Raw genomic sequence first — 21671 nt, forward strand, 5'->3', positions numbered from 1 at the left:
GACTTGTGATAATTAGTGGTGTCTGTGAAAAGTATATTCGTAGTAGTGAGAACATTTTCCTTTGTATTGAGGTGTTGAGTTGAGGCATGTAATGGAAGTGCAGGAGATTGTAATACTTTGAGAATCAATAAAGTTAGTATCATGGGTACTATTTGGATTTTATGAGTTGTTACTCTATGAAGAAAGTTTTTGAACATGTTTGAGGATATGAGAAATATGGTCTATGGAAGATTGGAGCATTTTAAGGGTGGTAGCACCCTGTGAGGAGAATTGACCCCTGGAAAGGAATAATGTTGTTCCACGGAGTGGACTTCAAAAGTATAAGTTTTATCTCGATATGCGGGATACCCCAAGAATATGAAGAGATGAAGTACTATTGGATATAGTGGAGGTAATGTTGGTAATAAGGAGCAGTTGTAACTCCATGATGAGCCTGAGTAATCACGTCTTAGTTTGGTGCCAATAGAAGGAAGAGAGACAATACAATTGGACGGATTTTAAGTATGCTAGGAAGCTGGAAGTTGGATGTTGGATTAAAGATCAGTTGCCCCGAGGATGAGTTCAAGGTTTCCAAGTGATGAGATGGGCCATAACCCACAGACCCCAGGACCTGCCAAGAAGCAAGCACCCTTGCTGAAGGAAAAACCCTGGAAGAAGTTACGTTTATCGGCAGACGATCTTATAGGAGTTTACGCAAAACCTGAGAGTTGTGAAGAAACGATAGATGTTTGTTTGGCTTGCAGAATCAATGGATTTATCCAAACTTGGTTCATTGACAAGATAAATTCTGCAATGCTTGAGAGGATGACCGAGTGTTAGAATGCGAGATTCGCTAAACCATATACAAGGTAATGATTTGGGTGCGAGATGGATTGATCACCATACCGACTTACTCTTATTATTCGCCTTGCTATATGGGATGGTAAATCTGAGTGACTTACCTATAGTAGAGAGACGATGATATTAAGCCTTGTTTAAACCTTAGAATGGTATAATCATTTTCCCTTGTACAAGTCAGTTGTTGCCAATCGTAGGACATACGGTGAGAATGAAGCCTAGACCCATTTCCTGCAGGAGAAGCCATAAATGGTTGACCACCATGAGATATTGATAGTTGTTTAGTATTGGCGCCAGACCCGTCAGCTAAGAAGACCCAATCACAGAAGAACCTTACCAAGATGAAAGACAGAAGAATTGAGGAAAAGGATATGCCACTACCGAAAAATCCCAGATAAGGAATTATCCTGAATATCTGAGAAGACCGACACTGTTAACAATATGGATGAAGTATATGAGTTCTGATGGAACCGTAACCATGCTTCTAAGGGCGGTAGCACTCCAGACCCCTGGAGACGATCGATGGATTTTGAGAAGACCCCGGCCCTAACCTATTTCTTGCTAGCCTCTCTGAATCTCGAGGACGAGATTCATTTTAAGGGTGGTAGGTTTGTAACATCCCAAAATTCTAAATTTTGGAATGTTATAATAAATAGATAGATCGATTGTTTGTTTGATTGTTGGGTGATTGATTGAGTGAAATTCGAAACTTTTTGAAAGTTAAATGAGATGGAATAAAAGGACTTTCCCAAACTTTCACCTTTTCACATTTTGATCTCCGTGAATTCAAATTCTTTTCTAATACAAAACCCTCGAGAGAAGATGATATGACTTCTTCCATTTAATTAAATGAAAAGGGGTTTTTGAAAAGATTTGAATTTTATTTGGAAATATTTCAAATTCAGAAACTTTAAGCAACTCAATGATTTTCATGAGAGAAGATAAAATGACTTCTTCAAAATATATGAAATACGAGTTGGAAGTTTAAAAGGATCAAATTTAAAGTCCGTTTGAAATTATTTTCAATTTAGAGTTATTTGGGTTTTATTCAAATTATGTTTCTCCAAAAATAAAATAAATGGAAAATAGGGTAAAATGATCCCCTACATCAAAAAATTTGAGAGAAATAATTTTGAAATCATTTTGGTATTTCTAAAATGATTTTTATTGGGTTTTATTGTAGAACTAGCACTGTTTGAATTATTTGAATTTTTTGTGAATTTTATTTGGCACTAGAGAAATGTTCATGTTGTAGAAAATCTTTTTCTAGAAATTTTGATATATAATATGCCTATATAAAATTTTATTTTATTATCGTTATCTAGTTCTCCTTTTTGTTTCTATTTAAAAAAAGAAAAAAAAATCTACGCGTGCGCGTGGAACTAACCGTCGTCCACATGCGTAGCATAGCACCAGGCCGGCCCGTTTTTCTTTTGTTTTCTTTTGTTTTTTTATTTTATTTTCCTTAATGATTAGCTTTTTTAAAGAAACTTCATGAAAAAAAGTAGACTTCGAAAAAAACTGCAGCCCGTGTACGTGCGCGGCCGACCGAGGCCTTTAAGCCCGTGCGAGGCGTTAGCCTTTTTCTTCTCTGTTTCATTTAATTACGTCTATGTTTAGTCTCATATTGTCTAGCCTTTGACTCCCAAACCTCTTTTCCATTTATAAATATAGACCCATAGAGCCTCTAAAAATCATCCGATTCGGGTTAAATTAATATTTTGGTTTTACTAGATTCATTTAAGAAAAATATATTTCTTCTCTCCCGCGTGACTTCTGGAAATTGTCTTTTCTCTCCAAAGTCGTCTTTTCTCTGCCTTATAAATGTATCTTTTTTTTCTTTTTCTACTTCCTAGACGTAGCTATTTTTTCTTCCGTGCAGGTTGGCCCTGATTTTTCAAATAGCCATAACTTTTCACTCGTTTATCCAAATTAGATGAAACCAGCGACTGTAGCTTCGTCTTGTTTTCACCTATTCAGTGAACCTGACACATCAACTTTTTGAAATTTTCAAATTTCGAATTTTGTTCAGATTCATATTCAAACTTGTTTTGATCATAACTTGAGTTTCGTAACTCCGATTTGGTTGATTCTTTTTGCAAATTGAAGCTCTTGACCTAAACTTTCTGATAAGACCAAATTCACATAATTTTGGTACTGTTAGAAATTGTGTTATGTTGCAAGAGTTATTTGCTTGGTTTTGATGTTTTCCAAATCGTCTTCTTCGCTCTTTCCGATCTTTTGAGTGATTGCTTATGTGTGGTTACTATTGCTTGCGCACGATAGATTGAACGGAGTGTGACAAGTAGAACTATCAAGAGTTATGAGTGCGGATCATCTTCATCAACAGTACAAGGCAAGTTCACACTTTATCATACTTTTCATTACCTAGTTTTTATGCATTAGTTCCCATCCTCAAACATTGCATGATTAGAAAGTGTTTAACATGTGGGTTTTGGGAAGTAGTTGATGAGGTAGAACCTATTGTCATGCATTCAAACCTTGGGAGTTACTTTTACGTTATGTTCATATTGCTATGCTATGCTCGTAGACGTGGATTGGTTTGAGAGAATTCATGACAGATGTGAGAGTTATTATTTAATGGTTAACTTAAGGTGACTACTTTAATACACATCTAGGTGGATTGGTTGGGGCACCCAATGGTTTGCCCGGGCACCTGGAGAACCCAGTGCTTGCCCAAGGGGATCCCGGAGGACCCGTGTGATCACCCTATGGAATGCCACCCAGGCTCAAAGGGATCATAAGATTATTTATGCTAGAAACTTCCGTGTGCAGCCACAAGCCATTATGGGCTCTGGCATAGTTGAGTAAGTTGCGTGAAGCTCTTGAAGAGATAGACTAGCAGATGTAGTGGGTTGTAGGTGGTATAGTATATCCGGATTAGAGAGTTAATGCTTCTGAAAGGCTGTGTCTCGGTCATCCGTTTCTCAAACACCATGTAGTGCGAGAAATCCAACGGAGGAGATCGAGTCTTATGGGGAAAGTGCGCAAACCTCTGCAGAGTGTACAAACTAATCATGATTAGCCGTGTCCCCGGTTATGGACATCTTGAGTCTCTGGTACTTGGGTTATCATATTGATCTCATCACGTTACTTAAATAATTTGTTGGGTTGTTGATGTTAATTTGGGATTGAGTTGGAGGAACCTTCTCAATATTTACCAACCAACTTTGTAGTTAAATAAAATATATTCCATTGATGTAGGGAAAAATTGGCTTTTTGCAATAACATTATAACCATAGAGCTTTTGCACCAGCCAAATATGCATGTAGTGATAGCCTTTATTCATCATTATCCTCTGGTGTGAATTTGCCAGTACATTCAATATACTGACCCTTTATGGCTGCAACGTCTCATGTTGCAGGAATCTTACGACGAGTAAGTGATACGTTATGGTTACGATTTCTACACTCAACTTTGCCGTTGGTGTTGATGGGAATCCACAACCTTGTTGTTACTTCCGCTATTTGGATTGAGGTAATAGTATTTACGTTACTTTATACATGTGATTTACCTCTGTTATAAATCCTCGAGTACTGTGTGTGTCAGCATACCGATCCAGTGATGACACTTAAGCATAGAGACTTGACCGTCTGAGGTCGGGTCGCTACACTTGCCGGGAGAAGGAATATCCTTCGTTGACCATGAGAGCTTGTGATGGGTTAAGTTGGGACACCCCTGCAGGGTTTAAACTTTCGAAAGCTGTGCCCATGGTTATGTGGCAGATGGGAATTTGTTAATGTACGGTTGTAGAGAACTTGACACTTTGACTTAATTAAAATGCATCAACCGCGTGTGTAACCGTGATGGTCACTTTTCGGCGGAGTCCGGGAAGTGAACACGGTCTTGTGTTTGTTTGAACGTAAGTAGCTTCGGGATCACTTCTTGATCACTTCTAGCTTCTCGACCATTGCGTTGCTTCTCTTCTCGCTCTCTTTTGCGTATGTTAGCCACCATATATGCTTAGTGCTTGCTGCAGCTCCACCTCACTACCCTTTCCTACCCATAAGCTTAAATAGTCTTGATCTCGCGGGTGTGATATTGTTGAGTCCTCGTGACTCACGAATACTTCCAAACCATTGCAGGTGCCGACGATACCAGTGCAGATGATGGCACCGAACTCAAGTGGGAGTTCAACGAGGATTCGGGCCGTTTCTATGTTTCTTTTCCGGATGATCAGTAGTGGAGCCCAGTTGGGACGATCGGGGATCTAGCATTTGGGGTTGTCTTCCTTTATTTTGGTTCTGTAGTCGGACCTTTGATTGTACCTTAGATGTTGTATGGATTATTTATGTATTGTGTGAAGTGGCGATGGTAAGCCAACTCTTTATCCCTTTCTTATTCAGTACATGAGATGTGTGAAGATTACCCCTCTTGCGACAAGCCTACCATGCGGCTATGCCTCTAAGTCGTGCCCCGACACGTGGGAGATATAGCCGCATTGTGGGTGTTACACATATGTACTTCTAGGGTGCAGCAGAATTCACGTGTAATTTACGTTCTGATACCCTGTTTGTTTAAATGGTTTGCTGTTATCACTTGTAGCGCGAGTAATGTTTGCATGCTCATAAATAGAAAACTGTCAGGTTTATATGAGGGACACCGTATTTTTAATATATATATATATATATGTGTGTGTGTGTGTGTGTGTGTTGGAATCATTTTGCTTACATCAAAGAAATTTACATATGTCTATGTTGCTGGTAAACGGCATCGACCTATTACTTTAATACGTTGCCAAGAACTTGTTAGTTTTACTGTTCATGTGCAATTAAATACGTTGCCAAAACTGGTTAGTTTTACTAGTTTGATGTTAGTTTCTTATGGCTCTTGCAACACTTCATTTATGATTGCTAACATTCAAGTTTGCGGGATCCAACTGAAATTCTGTTGGCACAATAGGTATGTTTTCAGAAACTTCCTTGTTTACTTGGTTTGATGTTGTAACTTGTTGCTGTAATCATCTTACCAACTTCAAGTTTTCAGGATCCAATTGGAAGTACAATTGCACAACAGGTACATTTTCAAAAATATATTTGTGTAATAGGTTTGCTATTGTAACTTGTTGCTCTAATCAAGTTACTAACTACTCAACTTTTCAGGATCCAAGAGAAACTCCAATGCCACAACAGGTTCCTTTTGCAAAACTTGTTTGTTTAACTGCTTTAATTTGCTGCTGCAACCGGTTGCTCTAATCACGTTACTGGCTACTCAACTTTTCAGGATCCAAGAGAAACTCCAATGCTACAACAGGTACCTTTTGCAAAACTTGTTTGTTTAACTGCTTTGCTTCTGTAACCGGTTACAATGATGTTAATAACTACTTTTCAGCATCCAATTGAAACTCTTTAATTCCTTGTTTATTTAACCGGTTTGCTGTTATAACTCCCAGTTGAGATGTTTTGCTTACTTCAACTTTTCGGAATCCAATCGGAACTTTAATGGCAAAACAGGTTAGCTCAAGATCAAAGAGCGAGGTCCCCATGGACATTGTATCATCCCACACAAGTGGAACCGGCCCAATCGTGCATCATGAATTGCCAACTGTTGATGCTCTAGAGGCTAAACTATTGGTAGAAAGAGATTCTGCTTCTGCACTTAGAGATGAAGTTGACTTGTTGAGGAAGCAAACAGCACAATCACAAGTTGTACTCAAGACAACCATTAAATATTTGGTGGATTTCAAAACGAAGCAAGATCAGACTGACCGCACTATTAAGGTCCTGAAGGGAAAAAGGAAATTAAATTCCCACTTGGTAAATCATAGGTGAAATGTTATGTCCATCGTTGAATAACCTTTGTGTTGTTTGTTCATGTAATAAATCAAGACATTTGTTTTAGAGATCATGTAATAATTTTTTTTGTTTTTTGATTTGTAATTTTTTTAGCACAAGTCTGTATGAATTGATAATACTCTAAGACATTTCATTTTGATTGTTGTGCCAGACCTACCAATATGCCAATCGGGCTGAATGTGCATTCAACAATAATAGTAGTATAGATGGTCCTTAAGTAGCATGCATCTGAAAGGGCCAAGATTTTGTACTAGCTTCACTAAAAAAAGGATGCTCTTCTAGCAAAAAAAAGTACAGCGGCCTGGCTTATGTATGTTAGTTGATATTATTGATCCGTATACTCTATAAGTGTTTATATGTCTATTAGTTTTGGACATTATTGGTTGATTGACTCAGTATTTGAATCTTGATACATCGCTTGTGTACATATCTAAATGGGAGTACACATTATGCTGCGTGTGACACTTGAGTTGGACATAAAGTGGTTTCAAATATTCGAATTCACCTTAAAATGGATTCTAGCTTCTGAATTCGAGTATCGACATTTGTAAATCATATTCACATATGACAGTGGAATACATCTTTGTCGTGCTTTTGAAGATATATAAAAACACATATAGTGATTTATAAAGATTCGTATAAGAATACACAATGGATTTGAATTTAGTTGCCAGGGTAAACGTGGATGCTTATTGTCCCAAAGTTTGAAAAAGCGGCAAAATGTCCACCGCCATGTCGGCTACCCGAAGCCAGTGTTTGGGAGATGGAAATTACTGTCTACCCCTTACACGGACAATCCACGAGCCTGATTTCCACTACTCTCAATAGGGGTAGGTTCGTAACTTCAATTAGACACGACACGACCGCCTCTAAGCCCATTCCGACATGGTGGGTGCAAAACATGGGCGGCAAAACACATTTGCTTCAAGCTCGTATGAAAGACCTATGTCTCTCCCTCCATTTCCCCATTCATACACGGTGGGCGGCAAAACAAACTCGACTCGGCTGAAATTGATGTAGGCAAATATTTTCAATAGGGGCTAGTTTGTAACTTCACTCACACGTGACACAACCGCCCTACCTGTCAGCCACGTACATACACCGTGGACGCCAACCGTGGGCGCCAAAACACCCTCTCCTCGCCCGAAACCGCTTTGGGAAAATATTGGCGAGATGCAAGATTACCATCCTATCCCCAACTGACGAGACGTCCAAATTTTAAACGGGGGCTAAGTTCGTAACTTTCCCATATTTCAGATAGGCGCGTCCCAAAAACATGGTTCCCTATACCTCTCCCTCCATTTTCCCATTCATACACCGTCCGCACTAGAACACCATCCCCACACCAGCCTCCTCCATCTGCTACCCCATACATCGCCGCCGTCCTCCACCCCATACATCGCCACCGTCCTCCACCATGCCGGAGCGCCTACCAAGACCCTGTCGTCCACTGCTAGAGATGGACGTTTCTCATCAACAGCGATGGACCAGGAGCCTTGCATCGCGTCCTCTCGCTTCATCGGCGCCGTCGTCCTCTTTGCCGAGGCCGCTCACACGACCTTCTCATCCATCGCAACGGGACATATCTCCCAATGCACCCGTGTACCGTCGTAGATTTGCTTCAACGCCACCGACAACCATCGCATCCCCAATGCCTACACAGCGTCGCAAGAGAGGTGGTACTTCATATCTGTTCAACTTTTTGATCTCAACCAAAAAATAGATCATAACTTGGTTACTGTACTTTCTTTTCAGCTCTTAGAATTTAGTTCTTAGTTCAAAGCAAACAATGGATGCTAAATAGCATTTCTACGGTTTGCAACTTTAAATATGCCATGGCACAGTCATAATAGGGTTTAATTGATCATGCTTAGGGTTTAATTGATCATGTTGGTTCCGTGGTGGTTTATTTAATAGAAATCCGAGGGGAAACCCTCCTTTGCTCAAAAAACTGCTTAGGGTTTCCCCCTTTTATGATCACTATACGATCAGCATACGTGCTTCGTGTCATAATAGCACTGCTCCACCCATCAAGCTAAACAAGCTTAGTTGTTCAAATACGAATATGATATTATTGAAACAGAGTCGTTTAATTGGTCAGCTAAATGTTCCTAATTTAGTTTCGAAAATGCATGTACGCCGCTCGGATGTGTATCTACAGGGTGCCCACGGTGGGCTGCGGCCCACCCTGGGATTTTGGGCCGGCCCAGGCCCTGATTCCCCTCTGTTCTGCTGTGCTTCCGATCTCTACTCACCCCCAGCCGCCTGCCTCGCCGGCGACTTGCCGTCCCTGGACGGCATGACTCTAAGAGGAGACGCCGGACTAACAGAAGGTCAGGAGCAGCTCGCCCAACAGCGTCACCGCTGCCCGGGAGCGCCGCCGTGCCTACCTTCCCAGTCCATTCAGGGCTCAGGCATGCAGCAGCCACTAAGCCAACCCAATTTATCCTGAGATACGTCCTCAACAGTTAGCAGCCACTCCTCATCACCCATTTTCTAATTGATTCATTACTCATTAGGCATGACTGTCATTAGGGTTTGTTGTGTACTGAGTGCTACCTACACTTAATGGTTCAGATGTATTTCAGTCATCTTTAGTACCTGTAAAGTTCACAAGGTTTCAAAATTCCATCCCTAGGAATAGACACTAGTCATTTTGGATTGTTGGTCATAGTGAAATTGACCCAGATTACTACTGCAGGCCAGGTTTGTTGACAATTTTACTTGTCTTTCTTACTCATTCGATATGATATCCAATTATTCACGTCGATTAGTTGCAAACAATAAGTGCTAGACCAACTTCTTGATTCAGATTTTGGATGGTCTCTTACTGCAGTTACAATTCTGCATACTTGTCCTAGTAAGCTCACAAGTAATGATTGATTCACTACATCTATGCTTGCCTTGTCATATTTGGTCTCAATATTCTTTTAGGGTGGACCACCCTGTTTCAAACTACTGGAACTGCAGACAAAAGTAAATAGTATTTCTCTGTGTGATCTCTTCCATCATGTGTAGGCAATGAACACCGCATTGTATAGAAAGAAAGTGTCATTTCCAGCTTTTACATAGACTACGATCTTTTACATGGAATACAATGTGCCTGCTTGCTTTGTGTCGCACCACCAGCACTCCACCCTTGAAGCTAAAAATTATTCCACTCACAATTCCTTAGTTTATTTGTTCAAATACGAATTTGATATGATTCTAATGTTCCTACTTCAATTTTGAAATATGTGACTTCCTGTTATAGAGACATAAGAGGTTTGTATTTGTGTGTGTGGTCTGGTCAGCATGGCTGGGGGGTGAACTTTGCATATGCAGGGGTTTATAGGGAGACACTCTTCGAGTTGAATCCGCAATGCATTCCATAGATAATCTGACTACTTTTGTGTTTTCATGAATCTCACATACTGAACAACATCATAATGATTATGAGCTTGCGCGCATGAAAAGAATAAAGCAGGACAATGCCATGGCTGTCAAACTTGGCATTAAGGGACTAAAATCAGGTCTGGATACAATGCAATGCAAACACTCTCCACCTACAGATTCATGCTCAGAATATGATCCTAACGGTGATTCTAAGCTAGAGGGAGACCTAAGTCAATATAGCTCCCTAGTGGAGGAGTCAGAGGCAAATGCCCTATCTTATTCACCCATCAAGGTGCTTGCTCTAACTTTCCAAGGATATATTGGTCGCTGATACGTCTCCAACGTATCTATAATTTTTTATTGTTCCATGCTGTTTTATTATCAATCTTGGATGTTTTATAATCATTTTATAGTCACTTCATATCATTTTTTGGTAATAACCTATTGACATAGTGACAAGTGCCAATTGCTGTTTTTTCCATGTTTTTTACACCGCCGAGTATCAATATCAAACAGAGTCCAAATGCCACGAAACTTTAGGAGATTTTTTATGGACCAGAAGGAAGATGTTGGGCCCTGGTTGCACCTGGGGGAGTCCCGAGGAGGGGACAATCCACCAGGGCGCGCCAGGAGGCCCAGGCGCGCCCTGGTGGGTTGTGCCCACCTCAGGTGCCCCCAGACCACCTCTTTGCTCTATAAATACCCCAAAAATCCCAGAAACCTAGGGGGTCGACGAAATATTCATCCAGCCGCCGCAGAGTCCAGAACCACCAGATCCAATCTAGACACCATCACGGATGGGTTCACCACTTCCATTGGTGCCTCTCTGATGATGCGTGAGTAGTTCTTTGTAGACCTTCGGGTCCATAGTTAGTAGCTAGATGGCTTCATCTCTCTCTCTCTCTTGATTCTCAATACAATGGTCTCTTGGAGATCCATATGATGTAACTCTTTTACGGTGTGTTTGTTGGGATCAATGAACTTTAAGTTTATGATCAGATCTATCTTTTTCTATCCATGAAAGTATTTGAGTTTCTTTGATCTCTTTTATGCATGATCTCTTATAGCCTCGTATTTCTTCTCCGATATTTGGGTTTTATTTGGCCATCTTGATCAATTTATCTTGCAACGGGAAGAGGTGCCTGGTACTGGGTTCGATCTTACGGTGCTTGATCCCACTGACAAAAAGGGAACCGACACACATGTATCGTTGCTACTAAGGATAAAAGGATGGGATCTATATCTATTGCCATAGATAAACGGATCTCGTCTACATCATGTAACATCCCAAAATTCTAAATTTTGGAATGTTATATTAATTAAATAAATTTGATTGTTTGTTTGAATGATTGGCTGAAAGTGAGTGGAATTTGAAACTTAAAAAAAATAATGAGAGGGAATAAAAGGACTTCCCAAAAAATTTCTATTTGAATCCCTACCTAATTTTAAGTTTTCTTTTTGTCAAAAATTCTCTGATAAAAAAAATATGAGAGGAGGAATATGACACTCCAAAAAAATCAGAGACAATGTTTGGCAATTTATTTGAAACTCAAATTCTTTTTCATTTTGGAGTTATTGCAAAAATGATTTTTCTTAAAGTATTTTATTTGGTGATGAAACTATGTGCATGTTTTAGGAAATTTTATTCTAAAAATTTTGGTATATAATATACCTATACAAAATGTTTTGCTTCTGTTTATTTATTTTGTTTCCTTGCTGTTTTGTATTAAAAAAAACGCCAGGCCACGCAGCCAGCCGGCCCAGCCAAAGCGCCAACGAGGACATGGCCCAGCCATGCAGCCAGCCGCCATAGCGCTAGCGCTAGCCAGCGAGCCCAGCGCCCCAGCCCCACGTGCTTCAAAAAACGAAAAGGAGGCCGAGCGCCCAGCGCACATTTCCCTCGTCCGCTGCCTCCCTTCGCTCGCCCGTGTCTCTCTCTCTCGTTGACTCTCATACCTGGCGCTGGACCCCACCTCTTTCCTTCTTCTTTTTCTTCGGGAACCCTACCCCAAATCCACCCCTTCTCCAAGTTTCATGTCCTATAAATAGCCATGAGGCTCCTCGACCAATTCCCTTTGAAACTTCTCGCCCAAACTCACCGTACTGCACGCCCTCGCCGTTTGGATCTCGCCGGAATTCGCGGAGTTCACCGGACGTTCTCGACGCCGGTAAGCCAACCCCGACCATCTTCTTGTGCCAATCCCAGTCTCTCATGGTTGTGCATCTATGTGCCATCTTTTCTTCGCTTCTTCTTCATGTCAGAGAGCTACTTCGAGCTTGAACGCCACCCCAGAGCACCGGAGTTCACCAGAGAAACGAGGACGCCCCGCTGAACGCCGACGTTCCCAACGACTAGCTTCACCACCTGGAGAAACCCCTCGACGAGACGTACCCGACATCCTCCTCAACCGCCGTCGAAACTCGCCGGAGTCGCCACCCCATGCCGACGCCCCAACCCTGTACACGCACGCACGCTCCCGTACTCTTTTCCTTCTCCTGTAGAAAAAACTGTTGCTTAGATCGTTTTATTTAGATCGGTTTTTACTTTCTGTTTTAGATCGGTTTAGTACGAACTGGTCCGCTATTTTTTTATTAAGAGCGCGCTAGAGTTTTAGTTATCTTAGAGCCGAGCGCCGTATAGATTCAGAGCGCACAATTCCCTGGCCCAATAGCAGCCCGACTTGTAGCTAGTGCCGATCTGATTGTGTTTTTCGTTTCTGTTTTAAAAACAGAAAAGTTTCAATCTTATATATTCAACATCTTTTATGTTTTAGATCCAAATTGAGTAATTATTTTTGCATTAGATTCAAAATTTCTTGAAGTTTCTGGTAGTGCCATTGGATTTCAAATTTGAGTAGTTTAAAATTTAGTTTGATGAAATTTATTCAAATCACTATTTTGGCCATATTTTGAGCTTTATAAAATATTTTTGATTGATTCTTTTTGCTACTGTTTTATTATGGTTTTTTTATATCCAGTAGCATAAAGTAATTTATTTTTACTTTATTTTAAATTAGGTTTATTGCAGAAACAGTATTGGTTTGCTTATGTAGTTGTTCTAGTCATATAATTAGTGTTTTTAATTATTTTTAGTTAATTCTTTTTGTAGCTTCTCAGTTGTTGTTATATATTTCTGTTAAACTACAATAGTTAAGTTTTTGTAGTTATCTATTAGTGTTTATCTACTGTTTTAGTATTTATTTGTTTATTTCATAGTGATAGTTGATAATAATAGTTTTATCAGTTTCAAAAGTAAAAAATTTTGCCCCTTAAATATATGTTGTTATTGATTCTGTTATTTAGAAGTAAATTAGTATTCATATTTATTTAGTATTATTTATTATTATCTTAGTGCTTTGTTTGTTGTTATAGTTTTTCTAGTGTTAACTAGATAGTTATAGTAGTTTTTTTATATTAGTTTTTTTGCTAGTTATTAATTTAGTAAATTATTTTATGTTGTTGCATTAGGATTTATATTTTCTTTTCTGTAGAAAAGTTATTAGAGTAATTTAGTGTTGCTACGAGAGTATTGGTTGATATTGTGTGAGTTGATTTCTCCCTAGTTTTCTTTGAAATTTTCTTTGGATTTGTATTTGGTTTTCTTTGTTGCTTTTATTTTGATTGGGTGTTAATATGATTGATAGAATTGGTTGTTAGAATGTTTTGCTTATGTGAATGTTATGTTTGACTTAATAGATTTTCAACAGAGTGACGAATAGTACTACCAAGTCTTTACTCCGAGAGCGTTATTATCTTCATCAAGTAATACCAGGCAAGTTCACTTTGACCATGTTATTCATACCTATGTTTTGTTGCATTTAGTATCACCCTACATAGTCCCTCCAGTAGTGTTACTGGATCTTGTATTTGAGTAGAATGCATGAGGTAGGAACCCATCTCCCTGTTACCAAGCCCGGGACGTTATTTATTTTAATGCTACGCTATAGTAGACGGGGTTGGTATGAGTGCTTGGGGTGGTGTGAGAATGGAGGACTCTACGTCAATGACGACAACTTCATGATGGCATCGGCAAGGACTGCATCTTCGTGACCTGAAGATTACGAGACTCGAGACAAGAATTCAATACACACTACTGGGTGAAGGACGGTTGATGGGCACCCTGGAGAAACCAGTGGATGGCCGGGATGCATGGAGAAGCGCCATGACATCTTGCGGAAAGCTTCACCCAGACTCAAAGAGACGGAAGAATACTTCATGCCCGGAAGCTTACCTGTGCAACCGCAAGTCACTATGGGCTCTGGCTTGGTTAACCTTAGTTGTGACTCTGGCTGGGACGGTGCTAGCAGATGTAGAACTACAGTAGGATTGAATGAGCACCGGATAGTGGTCAGGGGAACTCTTCGGGAGACCATGTTTCGGTCGTCTTGTTCTCAAACACCCTGAAGTGCGAGAACGTAAAAAGAGGGATCGAACCTTGCGGGTAAAGTGTACAAACCTCTACAGAGGGTTAAAACCTAATCGATTAGCCGTGTCCCCGGTTACGGACAAATTGAGCCTCTGGACTTGGATCTATCTCGGAACTCTCAACACCGGATTGATAACTTAATTGTGGGCAACTTATGATGATTCGGGCTATGAGACATCAGTTGGCGGAATCATGTCATGATAGAAAACTCCATAGTACAGACTCCGGTTAATTCCTTTTATGTAGGGAAAATAAAACCAGCTTTTATGCAAACAAAACTCAGATACAGAGCCACAAAGCCATATTGCATATAGTATAGTTTATCATTTGTTTTCTCTTATTGTGATCTTGCCGGTACATTCAATGTACTGACCTACACGGCTGCAATGTATCATGTTGCAGATATTTCTTCGATGAGTAAGAGTTACGATACAGGGTTACGGTCTACACTCAACTTGCCGATGGTGTTGATGGCACACCACACCCGGTGATTGTTTCTGCTGGGACTTATAAGGTATATATCAGTTTTACATTAATTATACATGTGATTGCACTTTGATATATACATTGATGTACTGTGTGTGCCAGCATACTGATCTGGGGATGGCACCGATACACAGAGGCTTGACCGTCTGAGGTCGGGTCGCTACAGATATGATATTAGAGCACATGTTAACTGTAGGACGTGACCCTAGAAATCAGAAAGCTCCTAGGACAGGAAATCTCTAAACTTTATTTTCAAAAGAATCCATTAATTCTCATCTTTTCTGATTTTATCAAATATCCTCTCCTATCTCAAATACTTAGAATATACCACTTTCCCTTTTGACCACACGGAGGATCAACTAAAGTCGCTCCAAGAAGGACAAGATATCGGACAACCGATGACCTCTTCAGAGTAAAGAGAATTTCACCATGCATTAGAAGAGTTGAAGCTACAACAGTTGAAGACTCCGAAGACTTGAAGAATTTGAAGAATCAGAAGAATTATTTGACCTTTAGAAGACCAAACCCCTGTTATATACGTACATTAGATACGACGATTTGTGAGCTGTCATTTGTTTGATGTTTTCCGATGGCCACAAAATAAAACCCGTTTCTTCAAAAACTATTGTTTGTATTGTGTGTATATCCCTCCATTCTTCTCTTGTATCACATCCCAAAACTCTTGGACCCAATAGATGATGAATGAAGCACTGGTATTCTCTGGACCAATGACTCAGCCGGAGGCAGAACTATGGATTCAGAACATGGAGGACCACTTCGGGAAAAAAATTGATTTCAAGGAAGTATGAGGTTTAATATGATCTTCGGTAATTTACAGAAAGTGCTGCAATCTGGTGGAAAATGCATCAAGCCATACAAGGATGTAACGGAGCAAAAACTTGGGAGGAATTCAAGAAGACTCTGTTGAGATCTCGTCTTATTCGGAAGCTCTATGATAACCCGAAAAAGAAACCTTGTGCTTACAAGATTTGTAGAGAAATATGACTCACCCAAGAGGAACACCAGGGTGGATGCCCTCGTTGTGAGGAGAATCACCCAGCCGAAGAGTGCCCGACTGGGCAAGTTACTTGTTCCCTATGTGAAGGAACTACGCACTACCCTGCTCAGTGTCAGATTTACCCCAAGGTACAAGAAATTATCAAGCAGCAGAAGGAAGCCATGAAATAAGCCCTTAGGGAAAGTTTTGAAGAATCTGTGATGAAGGAATTTATTGAAGACCCTGATGGAGAAGGCCTAAACAGATTTTTCGCCCAAGCCTGCTATTCATGTGGAGAAGAAGGACATTTTTCACGGTATTGCACGAAGGAAAGCCAAGAGTATCTCAGAGACTTCCCGACAACAGAAGTGAAGTTTGACCCTTAGGAAATAAAAGCTCTGATCATTATGAGGAAATCCAGGAAGAGAAAACGAAGGCATCCTCAGAACAACCCAATTTCTGCAGAGAAGGACCTGAGTCATATCACTTGTTACAGATGCAAGGATTTAGGTCATTATGCTGATAAATGTCCAGAGAAGAAGCCAAGAACCCAAAGAGCAGACACCATCCCCAAGGAGCCCAAAGACTTATCAGAAGTTATTTGTTTTTGTTGCAAGGAAGCAGGACATTATGCTACTAAATATCCCGACAAGTTGAAAATTGGAGCTGAGTAGTTGAAAATTTGATATTGATAATAAGTGTAGTAGGAAGCATTTATTTTCATAAGGTTATGGAATTGAATTTATGTAATGGAAGTCTCGGATATTGTAATGGTTCATGAATAAATAAAGTTAAAGTGTCCTAATTGCATATGTTGAATTGTATGAGTTATTACTCTATGAACACATATCTGGACCAGTTTCGAGGATATGAGAAATATGTTCCATGGAAGAATTTGTGCATTTCAAGAGTGATAGTACCCTGTAAGGACACTTGACCCATGGAAAGGATAATGATATTCCACGGAGTGGAGTTTGGACAAAATGAGTTGGAGTTTTATCTTTGATATGATGGATATGAAGGAATGAAGTATTATTGGATTTAAATGGAGGTGTAATGTCGGAATATGGAATAATTGCAACTCCCAGGCCGAGTTAAAGCTATACAAGTGTTGAAGTGGGTCCATAACCCACAGGCCCAGGAAATTAATAAGGATCAAGAACTCCCGGGAAGAAGAAATATTGGAAGAAGCTATGATTTGATCAGTAGACGTTTCGTAGGTGGTTACGCAAAAAACCGAGAGTCATGAAGTAGATGTTTTGTTCGGCTTGTAGAAATAATGAAATTACCCGAACCCAGTTCGAGGAAAAGAGAAATTCTGCAATGCTTGTGAGAATGACCGAGTGTTAGAGATGCGAGATTCGCTAAACCTTATAAAGGGTAATGATTTGGGTGCGGAATGGATTGATCACCATACCGACTTACTCGTATCATTCGCTCTTGCTATTTGGGATGGTAAATCTGAGTGACTCACCCATAGTAGAGTGACGGTGATGTCAAAACCTTGTTTAGACCCTAGAATGGTAGGAAGACTGATCCATGTACAGGCAACCGCTGCCAAACGTAGGTTATACGGTGAGATTTAGCCCAGACCCATTTTCTGCAGGAAAACCATAAATACCATGAGGTTTTGATAGTTGTTTAGCATTGGCGACAGACCGGTCAGCTAAGAAGACCCAGTCTCCGAAGAACCTCACGAGGATGAAAGGACACATGTTTTAGAAAAAGGGACCCCGGAGTGGGAATTATCATGAAGATATGAGAAGACCGACACCGTCAACCCAAAGGATGGAGTACATGAATTTTGTCTGAACCATAGCTTTGCTTTTAAGTGTGGTAGCACCCCGTGCCTCTGTGATGATCGATGGATTTGCTGGAAGACCCCCAAACCCTAACCTTTTATTTCTAGCCTTTTGGAATCTCGAGGACGAGATTCATTTTATGTGTGGTAGGTTTGTAACATCCCAAAATTCTAAATTTTGGAATGTTATATTAATTAAATAAATTTGATTTTTTGTTTGAATGATTGGCTGAAAGTGAGTGGAATTTGAAACTTAAAAAAATTAATGAGAGGGAATAAAAGGACTTTCCCAAAATTTTCTATTTGAATCCCTACCTAATTTTAAGTTTGCTTTTTGTCAAAAATTCTCTGATAAAAAATATATGAGAGGAGGATTATGACACTCCAAAAAAATCAGAGACAATGTTTGGCAATTTATTTGAAACTCAAATTCTTTTTCATTTTGGAGTTATTGCAAAAAAGATTTTTCTTAAAGTATTTTATTTGGTCATGAAAATATGTTCATGTTTTAGGAAATTTTATTCTGAAAATTTTGGTATATAATATGCCTATACAAAATGTTTTGCTTCTGTATATTTATTTTGTTTCCTCGCTATTTTGTATTAAAAAAATGCCAGGCCACGCAGCCAGCCGGCCCAGCCAAAGCGCCAACGAGGACATGGCCCAGCCATGCAGCCAGCCGCCATAGCGCTAGCGCTAGCCAGCGAGCCCAGCGCCCCAGCCCCACGTGCTTCAAAAAAAATGATAAGGAGGCCGAGCTCCCAGCGCACATTTCCCTCGTCCGCTGCCTCCCTTCGCTCGCCCGTGTCTCTCTCTCGTTGACTCTCACACCTGGTGCTGGACCCCACCTCTTTCCTTCTTTTTCTGCGTGAAACCAAACAAGATCTCAGCTCGCGCACGACGCCGCCGCCGCGTCCGATTTCTTCGGGAACCCTACCCCAAATCCACCCCTTCTTCAAGTTTCATGTCCTATAAATAGCCACGAGGCTCCTTGACCGATTCCCTTTGAAGCCTCTCGCCAAAACTCATCATACTGCACGCCCTCGCTGTTTGGATCTTGCCGGAATTCACGGAGTTCACCGGACGTTCTCGACGCCGGTAAGCCAACCCGGACCATCTTCGTGTGCCAATCCCAGTCTCTCATGGTTGTGCATCTATGTGACATCTTTTCTTCGCTTCTTCTCCATGTCAGAGAGCTACTTCGAGCTCGAATGCCGCCCGAGAGCACCGGAGTTCACCAGAGAAACGAGGACGCCCCGCTCAACGTCGACGTTCCCAACGACTAGCTCCACCACCTGAAGAAACCCCTCGACGAGACGTACCTAACACCCTCCTCAACCTCCGCCGAAACTCGCCAGAGTCGCTGCCCCATGCCGACGCCCCAACCATGTACGCGCACGCACACTCCCGTACTCTTTTCTTTCTCCTGTAGGAAAAAACTGTTGCTTAGATCGTTTTATTTAGATCGTTTTTTACTTTCTGTTTTAGATCGGTTTAGTACGAACCGGTCCGCTATTTTTTTAATTAAGAGCGCGCTAGAGTTTTAGTTATCTTAGAGCCGAGTGCCGTATAGATTCAGACCGCACACTTCCCTGGCCCAATAGCAGCCCGACTTGTAGCTAGTGCCGATCTGATTGTGTTTTTCGTTTCTGTTTTAAAAACAGAAAAGTTTCAATCTTAGATATGCAACATCTTTTATGTTTTAGATCCGAATTGAGTGATTCTTTTTGCGTTAGATTCAAAATTTCTTGAAGTTTCTGGTAGTTTCATTGGACTTCAAATTTGAGTAGCTTAAAATTTAGTTTGATGAAATTTATTCAAATCACTATTTTGGCCATACTTTGAGTTTTATAAAATATTTTTGATTGATTCTTTTTGCTACGGTTTCATTATGGTTTTTTATATCCAGTAGAATAAAGTAATTTATTTTTAGTTTAGTTTAAATTAGGTTTATTGCAGAAACAGTACTGGTTTGCTTATGTAGTTGTTTTAGTCATATAATTAGTGTTTTTAATTATTTTTAGTTAATTCTTTTTGTAGCTTCTCAGTTATTGTTATATATTTCTGTTAGACTACAGTAGTTAAGTTTTTGTAGTTATCTATTAGTGTTTAGCTACTATTTTAGTATTTGTTTGTTTAGTTCATAGTGATAGTTGATAATAATAGTTTTATTAGTTTTGAAAGTAAAAAAATGTTGCCCCTTAAATATATGTTGTTATTGATTCTGTTATTTAGAAGTAAATTAGTATTCATAATTATTTAGTATTATTTATTATTGTCTTAGTGCTTTGTTTGTTGTTATAGTTTTTCTAGTGTTAACTAGATAGTTATAGTAGTTTTTTATATTAGTTTTTTTTGCTAGTTATTAATTTAGTAAATTATTTTATGTTGTTGCATTAGGATTTATATTTTCTTTTCTGTAGAAAAGTTATTAGAGTAATTTAGTGTTGCTACGAAAGTATTGGTTGATATTGTGTGAGTTGATTTCTCCCTAGTTTTCTTTGAAATTTTCTTTGGATTTGTATTTGGTTTTCTTCGTTGCTTTTATTTTGATTGAGTGTTAATATGATTGATAGAATTGGTTGTTAGAATGTTTTGCTTATGTGAATGTTATGTTTGACTTAATAGATTTTCAACGGAGTGACGAATAGTACTACCAAGTCTTTACTCCGTGAGCGTTATTATCTTCATCAAGTAATACCAGGCAAGTTCACTTTGACCATGTTATTCATACCTATGTTTTATTGCATTTAGTATCACCTTACATAGTCCCTCCAGTAGTGTTACTGGACCTTGTAGTTGAGTAGAATGCATGAGGTAGGAACCCATCTCCCTGTTACCAAGCCCGGGACATTATTTATTTTAATGCGACGCTATAGTAGACGGGGTTGGTATGAGTGCTTGGGAGTGGTGTGAGAATGGAGGACTCTACATCAATGACGACAACTTCATGATGGCATCGGCAAGGACTGCATCTTCGTGACCTCAAGATTACGAGACTCGAGACAAGAATTCAATACACACTACTGGGTGAAGGACGGTTGACGGGCACCTTGGAGAAAACAGTGGATGGCTGGGATGCATGGAGAAGCACCATGACATCTTGCGGAAAGCTTCACCCAGACTCAAAGAGACGGAAGAATACTTCATGCCCGGAAGCTTACCTATGCATCCGCAAGTCACTATGGGCTCTGGCTTGGTTGACCTTAGTTGTGACTCTGGATGGGACGGTGCTAGCAGATGTAGAACTACGGTAGGATTGAATGAGCACTAGACAGTGGTCAGGGGAACTGTTTAGAAGACCATGTTTCGGTCGTCTTGTTCTCAAACACCCTGAAGTGCGAGAACGTAAAAAGAGGGATCGAATCTTCTGGGTAAAGTGTACAAACCTCTACAGAGGGTTAAAACCTAATCGATTAGCCGTGTTGCTGGTTACGGACAAATTGAGCCTCTGGACTTGGATCTATCTCGGAACTGTCAACACCAGATTGATAACTTAATTGTGGGCAACTTATGATGATTCAGGCTATGAGACATCGGTTGGCGGAACCATGTCATGAAAGAAAACTCCGTAGTATAGATCCGGTTAATTCCTTTGATGTAGGGAAAATAAAACCAGATTTTATGCAAACAAAACTTAGATACAGAGCCACAAAGCCATATTGCATATAGTATAGTTTATCATTTGTTTTCTCTTATTGTGATCTTGCCAGTACATTCAATGTACCGACCTACACGGCTGCAACATATACGAGTAAGAGTTACGATACAGGGTTACGGTCTACACTCAACTTGCCAATGGCGTTGATGGGACACCACACCCGGTGATTGTTTTCGCTGAGACTTATAAGGTATATATCAGTTTTACGTTAATTATACATGTGATTGCACTTTGATATATACATTGATGTACTGTGTGTGCCAGCATACTGA

This window comes from Triticum urartu, chromosome 4A (genome assembly GCF_056163025.1).
Source record: "Triticum urartu cultivar PI428250 chromosome 4A, HENAU_Tu73, whole genome shotgun sequence".
NCBI lineage: Eukaryota > Viridiplantae > Streptophyta > Magnoliopsida > Poales > Poaceae > Triticum > Triticum urartu.